The sequence below is a fragment of the Syngnathus floridae genome, unplaced genomic scaffold (assembly GCF_059516105.1).
Source record: "Syngnathus floridae isolate MCC-2025c unplaced genomic scaffold, RoL_Sflo_1.0 HiC_scaffold_37, whole genome shotgun sequence".
Classification (NCBI taxonomy): Eukaryota; Metazoa; Chordata; class Actinopteri; order Syngnathiformes; family Syngnathidae; genus Syngnathus; species Syngnathus floridae.
The window spans coordinates 444,384-457,500 of NW_028284066.1; the positions used below are offsets into that span (position 1 = coordinate 444,384).

General features: G+C 61.3%; 1 long non-coding RNA gene across 1 annotated transcript in view; it reads right to left on the reverse strand.

The window, feature by feature from the left end:
* Positions 1-13,117, reverse strand: part of LOC148378581 (uncharacterized) — an 81,119-nt gene that overhangs the window by 65,550 nt on the left and 2,452 nt on the right. The window lies entirely within an intron of this gene.

Here is a 13,117-nt window from a genome sequence, read left to right on the forward strand (position 1 = left end):
TTTGGCGCGTGTGCACGGCCTCCCGGTGGAACCGGGTGGTGTGCTTGAGTGTGCTGGCCGCTGGAAGTGCAATGAGGCTCTGCAGTCTCCTCCGCGGAGCTCATAAACAGCCGATTCGCTAGGCGGGAGCTTATTTCGGCCACTTGGCGCGTGCGCACGGCCTCCCGGTGGAACCGGGTGGCGTGCGCGAGTGTGCTGGCCGCTGGAAGTGCAATGAGGCTCCGAGATCTCCTCCGCAGTACTTATAAACAGCCGATCCGCTAGGCGGGAGCTTATTTCGGCCACTTTGCGCGTGCGCACCGCCTCCCGGTTGTTCCGGGCGGCGTGCGCGAGTGTGCTGGCCGCTGGAAGTGAAATAAGGCTCCGCGATCTCCTCCGCGGTGCTTATAAACAGCCAATCCGCTAGGCGGGAGCTTATTTCGGCCACTAGGCGCATGCGCACGACCTCCCGGTTGTTCCGGGCGGCGTGCGCGAGTGTGCTGGCCGCTGGAAGTGCAATGAAGCTCTGCGATCTCCTCCGCGGTGCTTATAAACAGCCGCTCCGAGAGGCGGGAGCTTATTTCGGCCACTTGGCGCATGCGCACGTCCTCCCGGTTGTTCCGGGCGGCGTGTGCGAGTGTGTTTGCCGCTGGAAGTGAAATAAGGCTCCGCGATCTCCTCCGCGGTGCTTATAAACAGCCAATCCGCTAGATGGGAGCTTATTTCGGCCACTTGGCTCGTGCGCACGGCCTCAAGGTGGAATCGGGCGGCGTGTGCGAGTGTGCTGGCCGCTGGAAGTGCAATGAGGCTCTGCGGTCTCCTCCGCGGTGCTTATAAACAGCCAATCCGCTAGAAGGGAGCTTATTTCGGCCACCTGGCGCGTGCGCACGGCCTCCCGGTGGAACCGGGAAGCGTGCGCGAGTGTGCTGGCCGCTGGAAGTGCAATGAGGCTCCGCAATCTCCTCCGCGGTGCTTGTAAACAGCCGATCCGCTAGGCGGGAGCTTATTTCGGCCACTTGGCTCGTGCGCACGGCCTCAAGGTGGAATCGGGCGGCGTGTGCGAGTGTGCTGGCCGCTGGAAGTGCAATGAGGCTCTGCGGTCTCCTCCGCGGTGCTTATAAACAGCCGGTCCGCTAGGCGGGAGCTTATTTCGGCCACTTGGTGCGTGCGCACGGCCTCCCGGTGGAACCGGGAAGCGTGCACGAGTGTGCTGGCCGCTGGAAGTGCAATGAGGCTCCGCTATCTCCTCCGCGGTGCTTATAAACAGCCGATCCGCTAGGCGGGATCTTATTTCGGCCACTTAGCGCATGCGTACGGCCTCCCGGTTGTTCCGGGCGGCGTGCGCGAGTATGCTTGCCGCTGGAAGTGCAATGAGGCTCTGCGGTCTCCTCCGCGGTGCTTATAAACAGCCGGTCCGCTAGGCGGGAGCTTATTTCGGCAACTTGGCGCGTGCGCACGGCCTCCCGGTGGAACCAGGAAGCGTGCGCGAGTGTGCCTGCCGCTGGAAGTGCAATCAGGCTCCGCGAACTCCTCCGCGGTGCTTATAAACAGCCGCTCCGAGAGGCGGGAGCTTATTTCGGCCACTTGGCGCATGCGCACGTCCTCCCGGTTGTTCCGGGCGGCGTGCGCGAGTGTGCTTGCCGCTGGAAGTGCAATGAGGCTCCGCGATCTCCTCCGCGGTGCTTATAAACAGCCGATCCGCTAGGCGGGAGCTTATTTCGGCCACGGCGCGTGCGCACGGTCTCCCGGTGGAGCTGGGCGGTGTGCGCGAGTGTGCTGGCCGCTGGAAGTGCAATGAGGCTCTGGGATCTCCTCCGCGGTGCTTATAAACAGCCAATCCGCTAGATGGGAGCTTATTTCGGCCACTTGGCTCGTGCGCACGGCCTCAAGGTGGAATCGGGCGGCGTGTGCGAGTGTGCTGGCCGCTGGAAGTGCAATGAGGCTCTGCGGTCTCCTCCGCGGTGCTTATAAACAGCCAATCCGCTAGAAGGGAGCTTATTTCGGCCACCTGGCGCGTGCGCACGGCCTCCCGGTGGAACCGGGAAGCGTGCGCGAGTGTGCTGGCCGCTGGAAGTGCAATGAGGCTCCGCAATCTCCTCCGCGGTGCTTGTAAACAGCCGATCCGCTAGGCGGGAGCTTATTTCGGCCACTTGGCTCGTGCGCACGGCCTCAAGGTGGAATCGGGCGGCGTGTGCGAGTGTGCTGGCCGCTGGAAGTGCAATGAGGCTCTGCGGTCTCCTCCGCGGTGCTTATAAACAGCCGGTCCGCTAGTCGGGAGCTTATTTCGGCCACTTGGTGCGTGCGCACGGCCTCCCGGTGGAACCGGGAAGCGTGCACGAGTGTGCTGGCCGCTGGAAGTGCAATGAGGCTCCGCTATCTCCTCCGCAGTGCTTATAAACAGTCGATCCGCTAGGCGGGATCTTATTTCGGCCACTTAGCGCATGCGCACGGCCTCCCGGTTGTTCCGGGCGGCGTGCGCGAGTATGCTTGCCGCTGGAAGTGCAATGAGGCTCCGCGATCTCCTCTGCGGTGCTTATAAACAGCCGATCTGCTCGGCGGGAGCTTATTTCGGCCACTTGGCGCGTGCGCACGGCCTCCTGGTGGAACCGGGTGGTGTGCGCGAGTGTGCTGGCCGCTGGAAGTGCAATGAGGCTCTGCAGTCTCCTCCGCAGTACTTATAAACAGCCGATCCGCTAGGCGGGAGCTTATTTCGGCCACTTTGCGCGTGCACACCGCCTCCCGGTTGTTCCGGGCGGCGTGCGCGAGTGTGCTGGCCGCTGGAAGTGCAATGAGGCTCTGCAGTCTCCTCCGCAGTACTTATGAACACCCGATCCGCTAGGCGGGAGCTTATTTCGGCCACTTTGCGCGTGCACACCGCCTCCCGGTTGTTCCGGGCGGCGTGCGCGAGTGTGCTGGCCGCTGGAAGTGCAATGAGGCTCCGCGATCTCCTCCGCGGTGCTTATAAACAGCCGATCCGCTAGGCGGGAGCTTATTTCGGCCACGGCGCGTGCGCACGGCCTCCCGGTGGAGCCGGGCGGTGTGCGTGAGTGTGCTGGCCGCTGGAAGTGCAATGAGGCTCTGCGATCTCCTCCGCGGTGCTTATAAACAGCCAATCCGCTAGGCGGGAGCTTATTTCGGCCACTTGGCTCGTGCGCACGGCCTCAAGGTGGAATCGGGCGGCGTGTGCGAGTGTGCTGGCCGCTGGAAGTGCAATGAGGCTCTGCGGTCTCCTCCGCGGTGCTTATAAACAGCCGGTCCGCTAGGCGGGAGCTTATTTCGGCATCTTGGTGCGTGCGCACGGCCTCCCGGTGGAACCGGGAAGCGTCCGCGAGTGTGCTGGCCGCTGGAAGTGCAATGAGGCTCTGCTATCTCCTCCGCGGTGCTTATAAACAGCCGATCCGCTAGGCGGGATCTTATTTCGGCCACTTAGCGCATGCACACGGCCTCCCGGTTGTTCCGGGCGGCGTGCGCGAGTATGCTTGCCGCTGGAAGTGCAATGAGGCTCCGCGATCTCCTCCGCGGTGCTTATAAACAGCCGATCCGCTCGGCGGGAGCTTATTTCGGCCACTTGGCGCGTGTGCACGGCCTCCCGTTGGAACCGGGTGGTGTGCGCGAGTGTGCTGGCCGCTGGAATTGCAATGAGGCTCCGCGATCTCCTCCGTGGTGCTTATAATTGCCGATCCGCTAGGCAGGAATTTATTTCGGCCACTTGGCGCGTGCGCACGGCCTTCCGGTGGAGTTGGGCGGCGTGTGCGAGTGTGCTTGCCGCTGGAAGTGCAATGAGGCTCCGCGATCTCCTCCGCGGTGCTTATAAACAGCGGCTCCGCTAGGCGGGAGCTTATTTCGGCCACTTGGCGCGTGCGCACGGCCTCCCGGTGGAGCCGGGCGGTGTGCGCGAGTGTGCTGGCCGCTGGAAGTGCAATGAGGCTCTGCGATCTCCTCCGCGGTGCTTATAAACAGCCAATCCGCTAGGCGGGATCTTATTTCGGCCACCTGGCGCATGCGCACGGCCTCCCGGTGGAACCGGGAAGCGTGCGCGAGTGTGCTGGCCGCTGGAAGTGCAATGAGGCTCCGCGATCTCCTCCGCGGTGCTTATAAACAGCCGATCCGCTCGGCGGGAGCTTATTTCGGCCACTTGGCGCGTGTGCACGGCCTCCCGGTGGAACCGGGTGGTGTGCGCGAGTGTGCTGGCCGCTGGAAGTGCAATGAGGCTCCGCTATCTCCTCCGCAGTACTTATAAACAGCCGATCCGCTAGGCGGGAAATTATTTCGGCCACTTTGCGCGTGCGCACCGCCTCCCGGTTGTTCCGGGCGGCGTGCGCGAGTGTGCTGGCCGCTGGAAGTGCAATGAGGCTCCGCGATCTCCTCCGCGGTGCTTATAAACAGCCAATCCGCTAGGCGGGAGCTTATTTCGGCCACTAGGCGCATGCGCACGGCCTCCCGGTTGATCCGGGCGGCGTGCGCGAGTGTGCTGGCCGCTGGAAGTGCAATGAAGCTCCGCGATCTCCTCCGCGGTGCTTATAAACAGCCGATCCGCTCGGCGGGAGCTTATTTCGGCCATTTGGCGCGTGTGCACGGCCTCCCGGTGGAACCGGGTGGTGTGCGCGAGTGTGCTGGCCGCTGGAAGTGCAATGAGGCTCTGCAGTCTCCTCCGCGGAGCTCATAAACAGCCGATTCGCTAGGCGGGAGCTTATTTCGGCCACTTGGTGCGTGCGCACGGCCCCCCGTTGGAACCGGGAAGCGTGTGCGAGTGTGCTGGCCGCTGGAAGTGCAATGAGGCTCCGCTATCTCCTCCGCAGTACTTATAAACAGCCGATCCGCTAGGCGGGAAATTATTTCGGCCACTTGGCGCGTACGCACGGCCTCCCGGTGGAACCGGGTGGCGTGCGCGAGTGTGCTGGCCGCTGGAAGTGCAATGAGGCTCTGCAGTCTCCTCCGCGGTGCTCATAAACAGCCGATCCGCTAGGCGGGAGCTTATTTCGGCCACGGCGCGTGCGCACGGCCTCCCGGTTGTTCCGGGCGGCGTGCGCGAGTGTGCTGGCCGCTGGAAGTGCAATGAAGCTCCGCGATCTCCTCCGCGGTGCTTATAAACAGCCGATCCGCTCGGCGGGAGCTTATTTCGGCCATTTGGCGCGTGTGCACGGCCTCCCGGTGGAACCGGGTGGTGTGCGCGAGTGTGCTGGCCGCTGGAAGTACAATGAGGCTCTGCAGTCTCCTCCGCGGAGCTCATAAACAGCCGATTCGCTAGGCGGGAGCTTATTTCGGCCACTTGGCGCATGCGCACGTCCTCCCGGTTGTTCCGGGCGGCGTGTGCGAGTGTGTTTGCCGCTGGAAGTGCAATGAGGCTCCGCGATCTCCTCCGCGGTGCTTATAAACAGCCGCTCCGCTAGGCGGGAGCTTATTTTGGCCACTTGGCGCATGCGCACGTCCTCCCGGTTGTTCCGGGCGGCGTGCGCGAGTGTGCTTGCCGCTGGAAGTGCAATGAGGCTCCGCGATCTCCTCCGCGGTGCTTATAAACAGCCGATCCGCTCGGCGGGAGCTTATTTCGGCCACTTCGCGCGTGCGCACGGCCTCCCGGTGGAACCGGGTGGCGTGCGCGAGTGTGCTGGCCGCTGGAAGTGCAATGAGGCTCTGCAGTCTCCTCCGCGGTGCTCATAAACAGCCGATCCGCTAGGCGGGAGCTTATTTCGGCCACTTGGCGCATGTACACGGCCTCCCGGTTGTTCCGGGCGGCGTGCGCGAGTGTGCTTGCCGCTGGAAGTGCAATGAGGCTCCACGATCTCCTCCGCGGTGCTTATAAACAGCCGATCCGCTAGGCGGGAATTTATTTCGCCCACTTGGCGCGTGCGCACGGGCTTCCGGTGGAGTTGGGCGGCGTGTGCGAGTGTGCTTGCCGCTGGAAGTGCAATGAGGCTCCGCGATCTCCTCTGCGGTGCTTATAAAAAGCCGCTCCGGTAGGCGGGAGCTTATTTCGGCCACTTGGCGCATGCGCACGTCCTCCCGGTTGTTCCGGGCGGCGTGCGCGAGTGTGCTTGCCGCTGGAAGTGCAATGAGGCTCCGCGATCTCCTCCGCGGTGCTTATAAACAGCCGATCCGCTAGGCGGGAGCTTATTTCGGCCACGGCGCGTGCGCACGGCCTCCCGGTGGAGCCGGGCGGTGTGCGTGAGTGTGCTGGCCGCTGGAAGTGCAATGAGGCTCTGCGATCTCCTCCGCGGTGCTTATAAACAGCCAATCCGCTAGAAGGGTTCTTATTTCGGCCACTTAGCGCATGCGCACGGCCTCCCGGTTGTTCCGGGCGGCGTGCGCGAGTATGCTTGCCGCTGGAAGTGCAATGAGGCTCTGCGGTCTCCTCCGCGGTGCTTATAAACAGCCGATCCGCTAGGCGGGAGCTTATTTCGGCCACTTGGCTCGTGCGCACGGCCTCAAGGTGGAATCGGGCGGCGTGTGCGAGTGTGCTGGCCGCTGGAAGTGCAATGAGGCTCTGCGGTCTCCTCCGGGGTGCTTATAAACAGCCGGTCCGCTAGGCGGGAGCTTATTTCGGCATCTTGGTGCGTGCGCACGGCCTCCCGGTGGAACCGGGAAGCGTGCGCGAGTGTGCTGGCCGCTGGAAGTGCAATGAGGCTCTGCTATCTCCTCCGCGGTGCTTATAAACAGCCGATCCGCTAGGCGGGATCTTATTTCGGCCACTTAGCGCATGCACACGGCCTCCCGGTTGTTCCGGGCGGCGTGCGCGAGTATGCTTGCCGCTGGAAGTGCAATGAGGCTCCGCGATCTCCTCCGCGGTGCTTATAAACAGCCGATCCGCTCGGCGGGAGCTTATTTCGGCCACTTGGCGCATGCGTCCCTCCCGGTTGTTCCGGGCGGCGTGCGCGAGTGTGCTTGCCGCTGGAAGTGCAATGAGGCTCCGCGATCTCCTCCGCGGTGCTTATAAACAGCCGATCCGCTCGGCGGGAGCTTATTTCGGCCACTTGGCGCGTGTGCACGGCCTCCCGGTGGAACCGGGTGGTGTGCGCGAGTGTGCTGGCCGCTGGAAGTGCAATGAGGCTCTGCAGTCTCCTCCGCGGAGCTCATAAACAGCCGATTCGCTAGAAGGGAGCTTATTTCGGCCACCTGGCGCGTGCGCACGGCCTCCCGGTGGAACCGGGAAGCGTACCCGAATGTGCTGGCCGCTGGAAGTGCAATGAGGCTCTGCGATCTCCTCCGTGGTGCTTATAATTGCCGATCCGCTAGGCAGGAATTTATTTCGGCCACTTGGCGCGTGCGCACGGCCTTCCGGTGGAATCGGGCGGCGTGTGCGAGTGTGCTGGCCACTGGAAGTGCAATGAGGCTCTGCGGTCTCCTCCGCGGTGCCTATAAACAGCCGGTCCGCTAGGCGGGAGCTTATTTCGGCCACTTGGTGCGTGCGCACGTTCTCCCGGTGGAACCGGGAAGCGTGCGCGAGTGTGCTGGCCGCTGGAAGTGCATTGAGGCTCCGCTATCTCCTCCGCGGTGCTTATAAACAGCCGATCCGCTAGGCGGGATCTTATTTCGGCCACTTAGCGCATGCGCACGGCCTCCCGGTTGTTCCGGGCGGCGTGCGCGAGTATGCTTGCCGCTGGAAGTGCAATGAGGCTCTGCGGTCTCCTCCGCGGTGCTTATAAACAGCCGGTCCGCTAGGCGGGAGCTTATTTCGGCCCCTTGGCGCGTGGGCACGGCCTCCCGATGGAACCAGGAAGCGTGCGCGAGTGTGCTGGCCGCTGGAAGTGCAATGAGGCTCCGCGATCTCCTCCGTGGTGCTTATAATTGCCGATCCGCTAGGCAGGAATTTATTTCGGCCACTTGGCGCGTGCGCACGGCCTTCCGGTGGAGTTGGGCGGCGTGTGCGAGTGTGCTTGCCGCTGGAAGTGCAATGAGGCTCCGCGATCTCCTCCGCGGTGCTTATAAACAGCGGCTCCGCTAGGCGGGAGCTTATTTCGGCCACTTGGCGCGTGCGCACGGCCTCCCGGTGGAACCAGGAAGCGTGCGCGAGTGTGCCGGCCGCTGGAAGTGCAATCAGGCTCCGCGAACTCCTCCGCGGTGCTTATAAACAGCCGCTCCGAGAGGCGGGAGCTTATTTCGGCCACTTGGCGCATGCGCCCCTCCCGGTTGTTCCGGGCGGCGTGCGCGAGTGTGCTTGCCGCTGGAAGTGCAATGAGGCTCCGCGATCTCCTCCGTGGTGCTTATAAACAGCCGATCCGCTCGGCGGGAGCTTATTTCGGCCACTTGGCGCGTGTGCACGGCCTCCCGGTGGAACCGGGTGGTGTGCACGAGTGTGCTGGCCGCTGGAAGTGCAATGAGGCTCTGCAGTCTCCTCCGCGGAGCTCATAAACAGCCGATTCGCTAGAAGGGAGCTTATTTCGGCCACCTGGCGCGTGCGCACGGCCTCCCGGTGGAACCGGGAAGCGTGCCCGAATGTGCTGGCCGCTGGAAGTGCAATGAGGCTCCGCGATCTCCTCCGTGGTGCTTATAATTGCCGATCCGATAGGCAGGAATTTATTTCGGCCACTTGGCGCGTGCGCACGGGCTTCCGGTGGAGTTGGGCGGCGTGTGCGAGTGTGCTTGCCGCTGGAGGTGCAATGAGGCTCCGCGATCTCCTCTGCGGTGCTTATAAACAGCCGCTCCGGTAGGCGGGAGCTTATTTCGGCCACTTGGCGCATGCGCACGTCCTCCCGGTTGTTCCGGGCGGCGTGCGCGAGTGTGCTTGCCGCTGGAAGTGCAATGAGGCTCCGCGATCTCCTTCGCGGTGCTTATAAACAGCCGATCCGCTAGGCGGGAGCTTATTTCGGCCACGGCGCGTGCGCACGGCCTCCCGGTGGAGCCGGGCGGTGTGCGTGAGTGTGCTGGCCGCTGGAAGTGCAATGAGGCTCTGCGATCTCCTCCGCGGTGCTTATAAACAGCCAATCCGCTAGAAGGGAGCTTATTTCGGCCACTTAGCGCATGCGCACGGCCTCCCGGTTGTTCCGGGCGGCGTGCGCGAGTGTGCTGGCCGCTGGAAGTGCAATGAGGCTCTGCGATCTCCTCCGCGGTGCTTATAAACAGCCGATCCGCTAGAAGGGAGCTTATTTCGGCCACTTGCCTCGTGCGCACGGCCTCAAGGTGGAATCGGGCGGCGTGTGCGAGTGTGCTGGCCGCTGGAAGTGCAATGAGGCTCTGCGGTCTCCTCCGCGGTGCCTATAAACAGCCAGTCCGCTAGGCGGGAGCTTATTTCGGCCACTTGGTGCGTGCGCACGTTCTCCCGGTGGAACCGGGAAGCGTGCGCGAGTGTGCTGGCCGCTGGAAGTGCAATGAGGCTCCGCTATCTCCTCCGCGGTGCTTATAAACAGCCGATCCGCTAGGCGGGATCTTATTTCGGCCACTTAGCGCATGCGCACGGCCTCCCGGTTGTTCCGGGTGGCATACGCGAGTATGCTTGCCGCTGGAAGTGCAATGAGGCTCTGCGGTCTCCTCCGCGGTGCTTATAAACAGCCGGTCCGCTAGGCGGGAGCTTATTTCGGCCACTTGGCGCGTGCGCACGGCCTCCCGGTGGAACCAGGAAGCGTGCGCGAGTGTGCCGGCCGCTGGAAGTGCAATCAGGCTCCGCGAACTCCTCCGCGGTTCTTATAAACAGCCGCTCCGAGAGGCGGGAGCTTATTTCGGCCACTTGGCGCATGCGCACGTCCTCCCGGTTGTTCCGGGCGGCGTGCGCGAGTGTGCTTGCCGCTGGAAGTGCAATGAGGCTCCGCGATCTCCTCCGCGGTGCTTATAAACAGCCGATCCGCTAGGCGGGAGCTTATTTCGGCCACGGCGCGTGCGCACGGCCTCCCGGTGGAGCCGGGCGGTGTGCGCGAGTGTGCTGGCCGCTGGAAGTGCAATGAGGCTCTGCGATCTCCTCCGCGGTGCTTATAAATCCGCTAGAAGGGAGCTTATTTCGGCCACCTGAGGCTCTGCAGTCTCCTCCGCGGAGCTCATAAACAGCCGATCCGCTCGGCGGGAGCTTATTTCGGCCACTTGGCGCGTGCGCACGGCCTCCCGGTGGAACCGGGTGGGGTGCGCGAGTGTGCTGGCCGCTGGAAGTGCAATGAGGCTCCGCAATCTCCTCCGCAGTACTTATAAACAGCCGATCCGCTAGGCGGGAGCTTATTTCGGCCACTTTGCGCGTGGGCACCGCCTCCCGGTTGTTCCGGGCGGCGTGCGCGAGTGTGCTGGCCGCTGGAAGTGCAATGAGGCTCCGCAATCTCCTCCGCGGTGCTTATAAACAGCCGATCCGCTAGGCGGGAGCTTATTTCGGCCACTTGGCTCGTGCGCACGGCCTCAAGGTGGAATCGGGCGGCGTGTGCAAGTGTGCTGGCCGCTGGAAGTGCAATGAGGCTCTGCGGTCTCCTCCGCGGTGCTTATAAACAGCCGGTCCGCTAGGCGGGAGCTTATTTCGGCCACTTTGCGCGTGCGCACCGCCTCCCGGTTGTTCCGGGCGGCGTGCGCGAGTGTGCTGGCCGCTGGAAGTGCAATAAGGCTCCGCGATCTCCTCTGCGGTGCTTATAAACAGCCAATCCGCTAGGCGGGAGATTATTTCGGCCACTAGGCGCATGCGCACGACCTCCCGGTTGTTCCGGGCGGCGTGCGCGAGTGTGCTGGCCGCTGGAAGTGCAATGAAGCTCTGCGATCTCCTCCGCGGTTCTTATAAACAGCCGCTCCGCTAGGCAGGAGCTTATTTTGGCCACTTGGCGCATGCGCACGTCCTCCCGGTTGTTCCGGGCGGCGTGCGCGAGTGTGCTTGCCGCTGGAAGTGCAATGAGGCTCCGCGATCTCCTCCGCGGTGCTTATAAACAGCCGATCCGCTAGGCGGGAGCTTATTTCGGCCACGGCGCGTGCGCACGGCCTCCCGGTGGAGCCGGGCGGTGTGCGTGAGTGTGCTGGCCGCTGGAAGTGCAATGAGGCTCCGCGATCTCCTCCGCGGTGCTTATAAACAGCCAATCCGCTAGAAGGGAGCTTATTTCGGCCACCTGGCGCGTGCGCACGGCCTCCCGGTGGAACCGGGAAGCGTGCGCGAGTGTGCTGGCCGCTGGAAGTGCAATGAGGCTCCGCAATCTCCTCTGCGGTGCTTATAAACAGCCGGTCCGCTAGGCGGGAGCTGATTTTGGCCACTTGGCGCGTGCGCACGGCCTCCGGGTTGTTCCGGGCGGCGTGCGCGAGTGTGCTGGCCGCAGGAAGTGGAATGACGCTCCGCGATCTCGTCTGCGGTGCTTATAAACAGCCGATCCGATAGGCGGGAGCTTGTTTCGGCCACTTGGCGCGTGCGCACGGCCTCCCGGTGGAGCGGGGCGGTGTGCGCGAGTGTGCTGGCCGCTGGAAGTGCAATGAGGCTCCGCGATCTCCTCCGCGGTGCTTATAAACAGCCAATCCGCTAGAAGGGAGCTTATTTCGGCCATTGCTTGAATCGCATTCTCTCGACGAGCTGAGCACGTTTTCTGAAATGTGCTCCTCCCGTCGCTCTGGTTGTGCGCGCATAGTAAAAAGTGCTCCTGGCAGCTAGGGAGTGCCGCGTTGACCACTGTGCACGAAGAAATAAGCACCTGCAACGTTTGGTTTAGGTTTTAGGTGCATTTTTAATATTATTGCTTAAATCGCATTTTCTCGACGAGCTGAGTACGTTTTCTGAAATGTGCTCCTCCCGTCGCTCTGGTTGGGTTAGGGTTAGGGGTTAGGGGTTAGGGTTAGGGGTTAGGGGTTAGGGGTTAGGGTTAGGGTTAGGGTTAGGGTTAGGGTTAGGGTTAGGTATTTTGAGTTTTACTCGCTAAACCTTCCCCAAAGGGTCCGCCGACCCTGTCGGTTAGATAGAAGGCAACGGAAGGCACGGGCCTACGCATGTCTCACCAGTAAACCTCGCCGTACCAGGTCACATAAAATCTGGATTGGGTACGAAGGACGGCGAAGTGAGACTGCACTCCTGCCAGAACCTCCCCCGAGTAGCTGAGGCGCCACCCAGGTCTTCGGCCAGCAAGATGGAAATACAGTGAAAAGCGAAGGTCACATAAAATCTGGATTGGGTACGAAGGACGGCGAAGTGAGACTGCACTCCTGCCAGAACCTCCCCCGAGTAGCTGAGGCGCCACCCAGGTCTTCGGCCAGCAAGATGGAAATACAGTGAAAAGCGACAGAAAAGTACTGACCTATGAGACTACCCTTGTCTTAAATTGTGTCTATTAACTCTTAGTTGTGTTTGAACTAATATATTTTTTTTATTATATATTGTTTTAAAACCAACCGTTTTGTTTACAAAGAGTCCCATTAAGTCGTCCTTGTTGTGGGTAATTTGAACGTCATAATTTTGTAGACACGTCATCAGTAGTGGTTAGGGTTAGGGTTAGGGTTAGGGTTAGGGTTAGGGTTAGGTTTATAAGGTTATCTCGCTACACATTCCCCAAAGGGTCCGCCGACCCAGTTGGTTAGATAGAAGGCAGCGGAAGGCACAGGCCGGCGCATGTCTCCTTCAGTAAACCTCGCCGTACCGGAGTCGCATAAATTCTGGAATGGGTACGAAGGACGGCGAAGTGAGAATGCACCTCAACCAGAACCTCCCCCGAGTAGCTGAGGCGCTACCCAGGTCTTCGGCCAGCAAGATGGAAAAATAGTGAAAAGTGAGAGAAGAAAGCAACCTAAAGTCCTACCCTTGGATTATATTATGTCTATTAACTTTGAAGTATTTTTGACCTAATATCTTGTTTTTATATTCAACCAACAGCTTTCTTTAGAAGGGGTCCCATTAAGTCGTCCTTGTTGTGGGTAATTTGAGCGTCAGAATTTCGTAGACACGTCATCAGTAGTGGACCTTGGGGTCACAGAGTGTTTCGGCCATTATCACCAGACACCCTCGCCCAAGGGAGGCCCCGCCGGGGTTGATCGAGCCCCGGTGTGTGTCTACCTAGTCAATTAAAATTACAGTTATTTGTCAAGTCAACTGTCCAGCTTTAACGCAGACAGAAAAGATCAATAGGTCAGTCTTTGTCTCTTTTAATTTATTGATTCATTGAATTTAAACCATCATTACGTATGTTTGTATTTAACTCGATGTTATATTATTTCATTTAAGTTTCTGGCCAAGTTTATCAGCATAATTGGAGGTCTACCTGTAGTACAGTTGTGA